Below are 15,377 nucleotides of genomic sequence, written 5' to 3' on the forward strand. Positions count from 1 at the left end.
ATCTTCATCAGAACAATCCTCCTCAGATTCATCACTAATGGAACGCCCGTTTCCAAAAATCAGATGGCTGACAAACCGTCTGAGGTGCTTTGCACGGCATGTGGGTAAGGATGAGGGCGTAGTGTGAAACATACAACATGTGAAAGATCTGCAAGCAACCATAATGTCCTCAATTGCGATAACAATTGCTCCATTTATTAAAATGTATGAGCACCTTAATGACAACATCAAAGAACTTTCAACCGTGGTTTCTGCAATGAACACCAAACTTTCGATTATTATAAATGGAAATAGTAACTGCAAGGAAGTGCTCCATGGGATGCATAACAAGATGGAGTGGGCATTGGGCATTTTGGCTGAGCACACCAAAAACGCCAATTTGGACAAAAAACTTCTGGCAGAGGTAGCTAAAGAAGCTTTGAACCTCTTTCAACAAAAAAAGAGGTATGTCATTCAGCTATGAAAACGAACTGTGTAAGGTACCATCCCACATCCCCCACCGATCGAGCTGTGCCCACCAGAAAATCCATGCAGTTGGCTACAATCGAGTTGTGTCATACAGAGAAACTGACAAAAACGTCCAGCGGCCAGAGGCCCTGTCTCAGGATGTGGAGATTGTTGCCCTGAGCGGGACACCCCTAGTTGTGTTAAATCAGCTGGATGAGGCGCTCGTGGCCGTAAGTGCACAAAAGGAAGCTCGAGCCACCTTACTACCACAAGCAAATGAAACAATCCCAGAAGACAATTTGCTGACTAGCCTGTTCACAGCCATCTTAAAAGAGAGCCAATCCCTAGGAAATGTGGCCTTACAAAATCCACAAATGGCATCAACATCCAACATAATTACTAACCCACAGCTGCTTAATCAGGAAAATTCACCCTTAAAGCCTGATGCCCATGCTAATCCTCCAGTACTGTTCAATATATTTAAAAATCCATTGAACATTCAAGGGCTGAAATCAGCGAAGTCCCAACTGCTAAGTGTAAGTTTGAAAAAACTAAAAACCAACCTCCAAAGAGAATGAGAGGAGGAAATGACTCACGTAAGATCATATGCAACATTAAAACAGTCAATGTGACGGTAAACAGAACCATCGTAAAAAGCCAAAAGCTGCGGAATAAAGTCGGCTCCGAATGATTCAAAAACATTGTGTGATGAAGCAGTGGCTGCTAACACGTTCATTAGCGATGTATCTGCGGACTTGATGAATGTGTCAACATATGAAGACGAGGAAGGCTCTGAAGTGGGCGAGCCTGATGCACCCGAGCAGGAAGAGTGCAAGGACATACATGCCATGTCCTGCAGTGAGGGCTCAGGAGAGGTTAGAGGTATGACTCACCTAAACAAAGTGTCAAGATCTTGCCAACTGATTCAACCACTTCTCACGCTTCAAGATGGAAAAAGTGGATCAGTGGTAACCTTTATGACTTTGGATGAAAAACGAACAAAGTTGGCTGCCAAGTCTCTATCAACTTGTGTGCACACAAGTGAGAAAGACACAATATCCAGACTTTCCATCTGTAAGTCGTCGCAATCTGTTTGCTGTCCTCTATGAAATGCCCAGAATGGCATACCTAACGAGTCTAAACTAAACTCAAAGTCGGTCCTTATCCCACGTGATTATGTAAACAACCAACCAAATGTGTCAGAAATCGGAAAAACTCATCTTCAAACATCAAATGGGAAAAGGAAAAACTTACCAATACAAAAATCACAAGCCCCACATTGCTTGTTATTGGAACGCATAGAGTCATCTGACGACTTAATTTTAAATCGTTACAATGTGTTATGGTTGTGTCACCTTGTTCCTAGCCTCAGAGCCATCGAATCTGAGGACTTGAAAATCATTTAATTTTTCAATTAAATGAAAAATGATGCTGCGATCCTTCACTTGCAGTCAAAACCCATAGCGGACACCCTGCTTGAAGCTGGGCCGGTGCTGATATCACTTGGGTTCGACATCTCCAAAGCGGCCAACAGTATCTTGCCCAGACCAACTGAAAATGGAACACCTAGAGTGACAGACTGTGGAGTGAAACGGAAGCAAGTCCATATGACAGAAAACACTGTTGTTACCTCGCCCGTACTAGTTCCATTGATTACAAGCCCTTTAAATCTTGAACCGTCTACCAAACTCCAGATGGAAGAACTCATAAGGATAACAATTCAAGGCCCAGAAAGATTAACACGTAATCCAGACTGCATAGAGTCAATGGCTAACTTGGCAAACAAGGCAAACAACTGGTCCTGGTTTGCTGGTATACTAAATACGGAACAAGAGAAGTAATGCCAGGCCCAAGAGAAGCTTGGGCAGAAGACCTCGATCTCCTGTGTTTACAGGATACTTGGTTAACGGAAAGTCCCCTTCTAGAAGGATTTGAAATAGCGACTAATCCAGCGATAAAGCAGCCAAAGGGAAGACCAATGGCTGGCCTGCTCTTGGTGGTAAAGAAAGCCTTCAGCTTCAGGACTGAGAAATCTTCCAACATATCACCATTTATTCAGGTGTCCATTGTCAGTTCATCGCTAAAGGAATATCCCCAGGCACCATGTTTATATATCATCAATCTATATTGGAACCACTTGGCGAATGGCTCTTTGGCCTTTATTGACCAAGTAACAGCCGTTATTGATGACTTAATTGAAAAGGAAAATCCAACGTACCTAATTATCTGTTGAGACTTAAACATTGACTGTATTACATACAAAGAAACATCTAGTGGCAAGAAGAATGGTAATAGACAACAAGAGCTGAGATCAATTGTGTCTAGAAATGGACCTCCGTGGGTTGATGATGTTAAAACACAGCGGGAGCCATTCCAGCACAGCCTTCTTGGAGAAGACTAGACCAAAGCTCAGTCCTCGATTACGTATTTGTATCAGAAAATAGTCACATGAGGGCAACTCGCCAAGAGGTCACCAAAATGATCCATAGTGACCACGACATGGTTAAATCTAGATTTAACTATTGCATCCTAAGTGAACAAGTGATTTGGCCACACGCGGTGAGAACTGGAGCCTGCAGGATTCACCTACACCTTCAAGATGACGAAGTAACTCACATTACATCTGATTTTCAGCATAAATCGAAGTCATCGGAATACCAACATCTCCTGACACAATTCGTGGAACGCAAACACAATCTGAAACACGCTGAATTTGCTCCTAAACACAAATTCAATTTAGAAATACTGCAACGGAAAAGAACAATGCGGCGTGAACTAAGAAAATTAGAAGGAACTAATAATGAGATCATTCGCGATTGTAAAAGAGTGATTAAACAGAAATACAAGAACTGGATTAAGTCGCACATGGCCATCATGTTACAAAATGACTCAGAGTTTATGCTGTTGAAAATGGCAGATAAAAACTCCTCTGACTATTGGAGGTTGATAAATAACAACTTAGCTCCTTCACACGCCTTACAGGCAAATCTGGTTCCAGAAGTAGAGTGGGCGTTGTTTTATACAAACCTTTTCTGCAAAGACACAGCAACTGAGGTCTGGAAAGCTCCCGTTTTGACCCATTTGGAGTTAGTGTTTAAAAGAGAGGTCATCTTATATGCAATCAACAACATGCGCGATTCCAGAGCCCCTGACCCAGACGGATTAACGAACTACACCATCAAGCGTATTCCGGATCTGTGGGCAGACTTTTGCGTAATTCTATTCGATAGAATTGTTAAGAGCCGTGCCACCCCAAAATCGTGGAAGAGTGCTGTGATTGTCCCAATTTTTAAAAAAGGTGACAGAACAAATCCAAAAATCTATAGACCTATAGCGCTTCTCGATTAGTTGGGGAAAATCTACGCCACCCTGCTTAAAAAAAAACTCTTAAAATGGTCTACGGAAACCAATCACGTAGACCCAAGGCAAGCAGGGTTCGTTCGTAAAGGGGGTTGGGTGTGGATTGAACCTGTTACTGTTGAATCTGTTGAAGATGGAAGCACATAGATCTAACACCAAGGTCTATTTGGCTTTAATAGATCTTTCATATGCTTTCGATAGCATCAATAGAGAGCTAATGTGGAAAAAACTGAGCATGTGGAAGTGTCCCCCTAGCTTGTTGGATGCAATCCAAGAGCTACATTCCGATACCTCAATCAAGATCAGATTGGATTCCAAAGGCACGCTATCTGCTCCAATCAATACATATAAAGGTGTCAAACAAGGCTGCCCTTTGGCAACGATTATCTTCAACTTATTCACATCAGATGTCAATGATGTATTCAATGGCTCTGCCAAGTTTCCACCCAAAATTCACGGTTCCTGTATTGATTATCTGGTTTACGCTGATGATCTTATTTTAATAGACTTGACACCTACAGGGCTTCAGCGTAAACTTACTATCATTGAAACCTACATAACAACTAACAGGCTTCACATCAACAAACAAAAATGTGAAATTTTGGTCTTTGAGAAACTACCAGGAAACAGTGGGAAAAGGAGAAAATGTAACTGGTGCCTCGCCAAATAAGCACTCAAGATCGTAAAAAATACTACCTATCTAGGTATGAGGATCAGTGCAAGCACAAACAATGCCCCATGGGTCGAGTTGACTAAGAGCAAGTGTCGACAGCTGGCATGCCAAGCTATATTGATCAACAAAAAATATGGGACATTTTTGTTAAAGCCAACTGTTATTTTTTTCAACAAAAAGTTGTGCCGGCACTTATTTATGGTGGTGAAAATGCCTTTGGATGCGCACACGATCTGTGGAATTCTCTTGAAAATATATTTTGGACCAGAGTGCTACACCTGCCCAAGGGAATCTCAATGGCCTGCCTATGGTTTGAACTGGGCCTTATCTCAATTCAAGCCAGAGTATCCTGGAACTTGTTGAGCTTGTTTAGAAAAACAATTTTAAAGGTACCAGTGTCTCAAGTTCAAATACTGCACAAGTCAGATACGGACTAATTGTACACAATCCTTTCTAAATGGAATGTGCTAGGCCTCGAAGTCTTGAAAGAACATGACATTACTCTACAGACACTAATTGAAAATCCAGACCTAGCCAAGAAGAAGCTATGGAGATTAGACTGGATTAACACATGTGACTTAAGGTCTAAATCGAAAATGATGAACGAGGTCCCTGGAGAAGCAAGAGCATACGACCAGCTCCGAGCCTACTTAACTCACATTCCAGATTAGTATGCGAGATCCTTATATATGCAATTAAGGCTTAACGAGTTGGCAACTAAGGAACGTCTAGGCACCTGGTCTCAGTTCGCTGAACTAGATCTCACATGTCGATTTTGCAGAGCTGATAAGGAGACCTTGAAACATTTGATGCTGTTTTGACCCGCGTTTCAGCAGCAAAGAAAAAATATCTTTGGTCCAGTTATTAGTAAACATCAAACATTGAGTGTTGAAGACTGGTGGAAAGCATTTTTTGATGGTTCAAATAGATCAGTGCTATTTGCTTTAGTAATCTCTCTTCAAGTCTTAAAAGAATGTCTAGATGCCGAGAAAGTAAATCTAGAGTTCAGTTAAAAAGTGGGACTAAATTCTCTTTTGTGACAACTTTGAAATGTTATATATTGTAAATTATTTGTAGAATGATGACTAGAAGATGGAAATGGGTGGGATGGAAAAGTGTGTTTTCTGTTTTGTTTTTTAAAGGTTTGAATAAACCAATAAAAAATACATAAATAAATAAATAAATAAGAAACAATCTTTCCCTATCTCTAGAGGTGGTTTTCCCTACCTCAACCAAACTGTTAGGACGTCTGTAATGTCCAAATCATGTGTTACCATCCTGGTCCAAATTTCAAAACTATCCCTACAACTGAAACACAAAAGTCCAAAACAACAAAACCATACCCCAGGGGAATGCCTCTCTTCTCTGGGGTCGAGATGTCTATGGCTTGGAGAATGCCTCCCTTCTCCTAGCTTGTGAGTTAGACTTTGACTTAAAAGTCTCTTCTTATTAGTCTTTGCTTTCCGTGCTTTCTTCTCTTAGATTCCCTTCGTGAAAGGTTTTTAAAGGTGTTGTCCCTTTTTTTGAAGAGAGAAGGGAGGGGTTAAAAGGAACTGACTCTTGGGGTGGTCCGATGCTGACACAATAACAGGCAAAGAGGAAAATTGACTTGGACAAAAGACCAACTCCTAAACGTGAGTTGGCTTCCACAGTTCTGATGTTCACAGAGGAGTACAAGTACTTTTTTGTGGGTGTCTGTATGTTTGGCTGCTTTGATTTTGAAATACTACAGTCTTATGGAACAGGCCAGGGAGTTGCCTCACACCATGATTAATTTCTCTCTCTTGTCTTCTTGGGTCACTTTCTCAACTATTCCCGGTCCCCTCCTGGTCTTATTCCTGTTCCTGTTTCCTTCTCTCAGGGAACTCTTCACCGGTTTCACCAGGGGTCGCAGGCTCGTTCTTTCTCTTTCCTCTTCTGCTCTTCTTCCGCCCGCTTGACTTTACAGGCTGTAACTGTTGGCAGTCTGGGTGCAAGTTTTGGACCAGATGGTTGACCTTTTACAGGTTGTGCAACCACCACAGTTCCTCATACTTCCGATGCAATCGCCCATGTGGTTCTGCAATAGGCTAGTATTGGTGGTCTTGGTGTAGTTCTTGGACCGTACGGTCCATCCAGCACAGGCCATGCCTCCACCAGACCAATTCTCAGCTTCAAGGTTGTCAGCCCCCAGATAACTGATGAGATGCTTTCCTCGCATCCCTCGATTCGTTCTCACCTCTTCACACTGCTGCTTCGACACAACCTTCGAAGGCCCTGTTTTGAACTTCCTGGCTTTTTGGCGGCCTCCGAGCTCGCCAACTTCACCTTCCGGATATCACTCTCCTTGTACTTCTTTACTGTTTAGCTTAAGTAGCTGGGACTACCCCAGCATAATGTCAGCTTGATTGGCAAAAGCTGGTTGAACACTCTTCATGCTTGACTGTAGCGTTCTTGGTTTCTAGCTCGTTCCAGTACCTATCACCATAAGACTGTCTGACACATTAGACTAACACATAGGCCCTCATTACAAGTTAGCCTGTCCGGAATCCGGTCTTAACGTGATGGCCGTGACACCGTTTCCACAACTGCAGGCATGCAAAAGTAAGGTACAATTACGGGTTGTCAGTTGAGTGCCCCAGAACAGTGCGTAACTGGCCCCACCGCCATCACGGTAACACCCACAGAGACGGATTCACCAGACCATATGGCAGCGGTAAATCCGTATCCGCCATGGCCATGCCATTATCAGCGGATGTGGAAATACCGGAACCGGTAATACCATGATCGCAAAAACTGGAAAGGCAACGGCGGCCATTACAAAAAGCACAATCCACTGCAATTGTCTGGAACCACAAGGCCCACAGCTCCTGTGACTGCTGAAATACATCATTGGAGATGACATCAAGGATCCTAGCCATCCGGCAGTGTAAACTCTGCTTCAGCGAAGCGGAACTGACGTGCTCATTGAGCACATTGCGGAGAATGCACCAGCACTGTTTAGTGCAGACCAGAAGTGCAGCACGCAGCAGTGGAGAAAGGGGATATGGACTGAGGCTGTCCAGAAGTGCACAGCTGTGGGTGTGACAGTGCAGACAGTGAAGGACTGCCACAAGCAGAGGGACGACCTGCGGCTGCGGGTCAGGAACCTGCTGGCAGCACACAGGCAGCAGAGCACTGGCACAGGGGGAGGACCACATTCCCCACTGAAGCTCCAAACATGGGAGGAGAGGTGCAGCAGCATCATGCACCTTGACGGGATTGAGTGTGTCAGTGATTCTGAGGCTGGAGCAGGCACACCTGGCGAGGCTGGTAAGTACACAGAGCGCTAAGCCATGAGTATGAATGAAGGAAGACCGACACCCCCCCCCCCAGTTAGGGCCTAGAGGCACACAACACATCCACCCTTAACCCCCCCCCCTCAGCCAGGGCCTAGAGGCACACAACACATCTATCCTTAACCTCCCCTCCCCAATAAGAGCTTAGAGGCACACACCACATCCTCCCTTAACCCCCCCCCCCACCCAGCCAGGGCCTAGAGGCACACAGCACATCCACCCTTAACCCCCCCCCCAGCCAGGGCTTAGAGGCACACAACACATCCACCATTAACCCCACCACACCAAACACCCCCATTTGACAACATCACCCGACAGCCAGATGGCATGCAACTGAGTGCAATCCTTGATCCACACACCTGAGTGCATCACCCATCAATGAGTTTACTTGCTAGTGGACGAAGCATGAGGAGTGTGTTGCAGGTGACTGCCCCATACACATTCTGTTAGACCACTAACGGCATGCCCTACAAGCCCCCACAGGTACATCAACCGTCAGTGACACAGCACAATAGCCAACGCCAAGGAGGTCTACACAAGGCCGTCAGACAAGGCAATGCCAGCTAGCCACTGCCAGCACCTCTGGCAGCCATGCATCAGCTACGGTGATGGTGCACGACACCACGGACACCAATATCCCTGCTGTACCTGCAGACCAGCATTTGCCAATGCAAAATCCCCTTGCAGCCACTTCCAGTGCAACTACTATTGCTTGTGCCCCAACAAGCGACAATGATGCTGGTAGAGTCAAATGTGCAAATGTAGATCAGGGCACTGACACACCCGGGAATGGAAATGAGGAGGGCAACACCACACCAGAGCAGCTGGCCACATTCAGCCCCATGGGACTGCACATTCTGATGTGCTCCCCCACACCTTCCCTCCAGGAACTCACTGCTCGGCTACAGCGCATCAAAGAGCACCAGGCCAGTCTGATGCAACTTGTCGAGCAACAACTCCAGGAAGCAAGGCTCCAACGGGAGGAGGCCCGTCTGCAGCAAAGGACCACTACCACCTCCATGCGTCACCTCTCATGTGCGAAAGGGCATTTCCCTACAGCAAACATGGTGTTGTAACAACGGGTCAGGGAGGGCAACAACATAATGTCTAACATTGCAGAGACAATGTTGGTTGCCCAGCAGGCTTTCATGGGCCATGTGCCAGCACGAAACCCCACTTTTCCCTCTGCCAGCAGCACACCCACGAGTTCTGTGACCAGCAGCCCCCTGAGGAGGTCCTCACGGCTGGCAGGAGCCTCTGGGAAGGACGACCATAGGCACAAGTGCGTCAGAAAATAGGATGTGCATTGCAGAACTGGAGTCCCACAAGTTGTGATGGGTTCCGGGGGTGTGGGTGCTTCACGTTGGGGAGATGGGGGTGGTCCTTAGTGGGGTTTGATAGTTTGGGCCTGGTTGGTGGGTGGGTACGTTGGGGAGTTGGGGGCGGTCCTTAGTGGGGTCTGTTAGTTTGGGCCTGGTTGGTGGGTGGGTATGTTGGGGAGGTGGGGGGGGCACGTGTGGTCTTCATTCCAATACTAAACCTGTTTCCCCTGTTAATTCAACATTGCACTGGTGTGCAAATGAATGCAAATGACGAGTGGACAATCTAATTTTGTGTGTGTACAAATCATTTACTGTAGTGCTCCGACATGAAGTGCTGAATGTGCATATGAAGTATATCAGAAAGAATTGAGTATACGTGCTCCATGTGCATGTTGTCCATCAATGGCACCCCGGCCTGATAGTGCACCCATCCCATCATTGTCATAATCATCATCATCTTCACCCTCTTCTGCTGGCTCGATGTCCGGGGGCAGTGGAATGTTCCTGCGTATGCACATATTGTGCAGCATAGCCCATGCAAGCACTATTTTCCCTGTCTTCACCGGGCTGTACTGCAATGTGCCACCTGATCTGCTCAGGCAGCGGAACCTGGCCTTTGGCAGTCCAAAGGTCTGCTCTATCACGCCACGTGTACGTATGTGTGCCCGGTTGTAGGCCTCCTCATGCCTATTCTGTGGCTGTCATATGGGCGCCATCAGCCATGTGAAAGTAAGGGCACCTGTTACTGTTTGTGGTATTACTGTCCGTATCAGATGCAGTCCACAGATGCCCCTTCTGGTAATCAGATGTTTGACTCATCTATTGTGTACACTTGGATCACATTTCCATGCTGGGTTCTGTGATGCTTAGATTCGTGGAGTGATGTTAGGCAAGAACATGTTCCAATCATTGTAATGTGCATGCGGTCAGATGTGGTGGGTGACTCCGGCATTGTAAGGTGATGGGCAGATCTGCATCAGGCAGACACAGATCACAGCAAAGATGTGATCACTGTGCAGAGCACGAGATGCGCCCATCGTGTGCATGGGACTAGCAAATGGACATCAGGCGGGGGAGGTGCTCACATCCTCATGTTGCAATTGCATGTAGTGCCACCCCATGGCTAGGGTGTACATGAAGATAGGCAGGGCATCTTTTTGCGTGACTTAGCATTGTGCAATATTCAAGTTGCCACGCTAAGCTGTGTGGATTCTGGTGCTTGACTATTCCCCCCCAAATAAACAGGGGACATGCATTGGCAGTTGTGCTCTCCCAACTGCCTGGGACACTTTGGGCCTTCACTATTCCCCCCCCCCAAATACACAGGGGTCATGCATTGGCAGTTGTAATCGCCCAACTGCCTGGCACACTGTGGGCCTTGGCTGTTCCCTCCCACCCCCCAAATACACATGGGTCATGCATTGGTAGTTGTACTCACCCAAAAGCCATGTGCTTTGTCCCGCATAACATTCCATGTAGCGTGGGAATGTTGAATTCCGCAATACCATTAAGTCGTGTGTGGACCCCGGGAAACATGCACAGCAATACATGATGACTTGTTGGGCATCGCAGACCATCTGGATGTTCAGTGAGTGGAATTGCTTCCGATTAGGGTACACCGCCTCAGTTGCATGTCTGACAGTCAACTTCACATACGTGCAATCTAATGCGCCAATGCAATTGGGCATGCCGGCAATGGCATGGAAGGACACTTTGGTGGCAATGACCTGGGCAGGCGTACGGGGTAGTGAAATGTGCTCTGACACATGGCGCAGCAGCACATCTGGTTCCTGGAGCAGTATCCTGGAAAAACAGGGTTGTGACAGCCCGGGCAGCTCCCCAACAATGTGCTGATAGGTTACAGTGGCGAGGAAATGCAGTACGGAGACTACCTTCAGCAGGGGTGGGGGTTGCAGTCTGGATGCCTATGCAGCTGCTGATGTCTTCTTTAATGAGGGTGATGATAGATATGATTGTGGCCCTGTCAAGCTGGTATAATGTATGTATTTGACTTGGGGTCAAGTTCCAGGGTGAGGCCCTGATGCGAGGTATTGCTGGCTGCCTGTGGGGTGGTACCTGCTGCACATTAATGTTTTGGATTGCCAACGGGATCCTGATTTGCCTCCTGCACCTACGCTGCCTCCTCCTTTGCCTCAGTGCTGCCTTAATCTGCACTGCTTCTTGCAGGTTCCCTATCCCAATTGCTGCTAGGGCGGCTGACAGCATGGTTGTGTTGGAAGGTGGCTTGGGTGTGGGTGTGGCCCTTTTGTAGGCTCCCAGTGGCCTATGGTCAGTGGCCTAGATGTGCATCTAGCCTGATTGTGCACACCTGGGGCCTGTTGCAGCTCACTTGCCACTATTTAATGCCAATGTCCGCGGCGCCGGTGGTACCGGCCCGGTGTTCATGGTGTGTAGGCCATGATCCTGGTGGCATTTCCATGTCCGAGCTGCTCGTAATGTGCCAAGTGTTGTGCATTGCCGGTGATTAGGGGTGCGCCGCCGAGTCGTCCCACTGTTTACATGCACAGATCTACTGGGTGCATTGACACCACGGGAGTTGCTTCGCGGTGATGGTGTTTCCGCTGGCTAACTTGTAATGAGGCCCATAGTCTCAGACTTTATCGTAGGTAAAGAGGGTTTGGGTGTTGTTTTTACCCTATGGAATTGGGAGATAAAGGGCCCATGTCCCAGATTCATATCCTTGTCCCAGGACGGCAGATCCTCCCCATGAGATCCTCCAACATGTTACTACCCGCAGGGGGACTATGGGTTAGTGGCCTCTCCGCCCTGGCCTCATGGAAAGGGGCTCCCCTCTGGGAAGAAGTGATCCCATCTGACGAATGGTCACAATATATATTTTAAGCACATAAATCTCACGGGTGGCAGACATCTGGAACTGAAACAAACTAATGGATAAAGTCCAGAGGGGAAAAAATACATTAACTTGTAGTAAGCTCACCAACTGGCAAGGAAAATCTGCTAGAGACAGATAGGTTTTTCTTTTTTTTAAATAAAGACACCAATTCACTAACATGACAACATGCCTATCTCCTTATTCTCACCACAGATTTCAGAGCAGGAAAAACCTTTTACTTAACCCAGTTTCACACATTGCATCAAATTCTGCTGTAACATAGCAGGTGGAGCCGTGATGACTCTTGCATGATGTCCATACATGATGTAGTCTGTGTGGCCACAAGTAGAAACCAGATTTTTATTAGAACACAATAACTTTGGGATGTGACTCTGCCATTTGTCCTCTAGAAGGGAGATGCAGCATAGAGGAATACATCAGATGCAATATTTAAAATAAAGGACTCAAAGGCATGTCTAGGTGTTTCCCGGGTCTCCACCCCATGGTACAGCAAGCTCAATTCCAGCAACTACAGTGTGCATTGAAAGCATAGAGGTCACAGCCTAATCCACCAACCCTGAGCTACTCCATTAGGGGAGGAGAGCGAGCAGGCAGAAGTGGTGAGGGGTGTAGCAATGTCTATTTATTTATTTATTTATTTATTTATTTACAGGGAGGAAAAATGCACTTTTGATCACAAAAGAACATACAACAGATAAGAAATCAGCTTTGACTGGAAGCAGTGAGCTTCTTACAACGGGGTGAGTTTGAGGGACATTCTGACCATGTTGTAGAGGGGAGTCAATGGAACAGTCACCAGGGACAATGCATAAGTGGACATACATAGATTAAGGACAACCAAAATTGGACATTTTTAAGTGCAGGTATGCAATACGGCTAGCTTGGAATGTGACAATGATGGGTGAAGTGCTAGAGTGGAGGCAGAGAAAGTGAGGGAAAAATGTTAGCTTGAAGGCTGATGATAGGTAGGTTAAGAGGGTAACTCAGAGGCGAGGACGGAGGCTTTTAGTTTGGTTTTAAACAAATGCATGCGGTCTGTTTCTTGTATTTTGAGGGTAAGAAAGTTCATTGCATGTGGAGCAAGAAGAGAGAACGAGCAGAAGCAAGAGGAAGCTTGGGGGGGAGAGGAGCCGCAAGGGTAGTCATGCATGAAGAGAGTAGATTACGAGAGGCTTTCTAGAGTTGGATAGAGGAGGATAGATACCGTGCCTTAACGTGGAAAGATTCTTTAACCAGGAGAAGAAATTTAAATCTGGCCCTGTTGCATCATCAGCTATCCAGCCTGGTGATGGTACAAGGAAGAAGGTGTGAAGTGAGGGAGTTTAAAGACAGTCCTGGTAGCGACATTAATGATCGTGTTGAGAGGACAGAAAGCAAAGATGGGGAGACCAAAGAGGATGCTGGCACAGTAGTCCAGTTTACAGAAGACAAGAGTGGTGACGAGATGCATAACAAGAAAGTTCAACCTGACTCCCCAGGTTGTCTAGCCCTCCAAATGTCCAACAAGGGTCTTCTGTCTTTCAGTGTCATGAAAATGTCCACAGAACAACAACAGAGAGGCTTTGCTTCAATTCCCCTTGGTTTCCTCCCCTGCCTCGTCCAAATGTTGAGAGATTTCTCCCATTTCTCCACTTTGAACTATATATACAAATGACTAGGGAGGATGCTTCCCTTCCCCTAGTTTATTCCCAGTATATTTCACAGGCAACTTGACTCTTGTTTCCCCAAGATACTATGACTATGAAGATTCCTCTTGTCTCCTCCTTGGTTTCACACCCAACCTGGTACAGCTTCCTGCAAGGTACTGTGAGTATGAAGATTGTTTTGGCTCTCTCTTCATATGGCTGCAAATCCCAGACTTGCATTTTCTGTATTTGTAATTGTTCTTCTCGCTTTACTAGTTCTACTTCATTTGTCACAGCCAGCCGGGTACACTATCGTGCCAGGTACTGTGACTATAAAGGTTGCTTTTGGAGGTCTTCTTTGATTTGCGGGTGCAGGTCTCAGATTCACATTTGTGATTCTCCCTACTTTTAGCCACCCTGCCAACCGTCCTGTTCTCCCTGACCTCTCTGGAGAGCTTACTGAGAGCCTTCAGTTATTTGTCAGTGCTTTTGTGGGGCTTCTCGGCTTCCTTCCGCAACTTCCAGAGACTGCAGCAGCTCTTCGCTGACTCCCGGCCTCTGAGCTGTGCATCTCGGCTTCTTCAAATGCTCCAAGCTTCCTGTCTGGCTTGTGCCTCAGGCTTCTTCTCCTCTCGGGTGTTTGTTTGCGACGGATGCCTCGGGAACACCTCTTTCTGCAGGTAAGCGTCCCGCTCCTAGTACCATCAGTGTCTGTCTCCTCTACTGCTGCCAGGATTGTACTCTAACGTTTCTTCCTGGGAGGGCTTCTCTCTTCAGCAATACTTTCTTCCCTTTTTATGTTCCATTCGGATTCGCTTGACACAAATTGACAAGTGCGCATGTAGCGGTATGGTGGATAATTCCACATTACTCTGCACTTTTTCCTCATCCCATTGCTACAGTCATCTTTGTACTCAATGTTCTTCCTCGTCGAAGTATTTCTTGGGGAAGTGACATTGTCTATTCTGCAGACATACATGCAAGTGTGTGGGGTCATTATGTCCTGTGTGGGGTAACAGGTTGAGTGAGGTTTGGGTGTAAGGGAATTACACAGCGTTTCTTCCAAGGTGTCGTTCATCATCCCATAGGAGGTTTCCCTCCCCATGAGATCCACCCGCTGAGTACCACACCCAGGGGTACTATCGGGTATCGTCCTTATCTGCCTGGCCTCATGGAAGGGGCTCTCCTATGGAAGCAGGTATGACATCCTGGGATTTGTCATAGAAGTGAGAGGAGAATGCGTCATATAGTAGGGATTGGAAGCTGCAGAAGGCAGTATTAGGGGAAGAGGCAGCAGGTGTGAAGAAGGAGAGTGAGAACTGTAGGTCCGAGAGAAAGGGAGGAATAGCAGAAGGTTTAAATTTCCTTTTAGTAATAGGTGAGGCAAGTGGCGAGGAGAGTTCAGAGGGTGGAAAGGGGATAGAGGTGGAAATAATTGGGTGACCAGATAAAGATGGAGTGACAGTAGTATTAGTGGCTGAGAAAGAGGTGGGGATGAATATGAGATACAAATAGTAACCCTGTGTGTGGGCAAGTAGGTTATCGATAGAGTGGAGAGTGTGGTCTCTAAGAAAAGACTGAAGTTCAGATTTCTGAGAAGTGGTTGGAGAGGGACGGTTAAAGTCCCCTAAGAGAATGATGTGATGTTTAGTGGAATGAGAATCAAGGAGCTGCCCAAGATCATCAAAGAATGGCCCAGTGGAACCTGCAGGGCGACAGATGGAGATGATGTGAACCATGTGAGGTGGTGCAGTAGTA

The sequence above is a fragment of the Ambystoma mexicanum genome, chromosome 1p, assembly GCF_040938575.1.
Source record: "Ambystoma mexicanum isolate Mex_15411 chromosome 1p, UKY_AmexF1_1, whole genome shotgun sequence".
Taxonomy (NCBI): Eukaryota; Metazoa; Chordata; class Amphibia; order Caudata; family Ambystomatidae; genus Ambystoma; species Ambystoma mexicanum.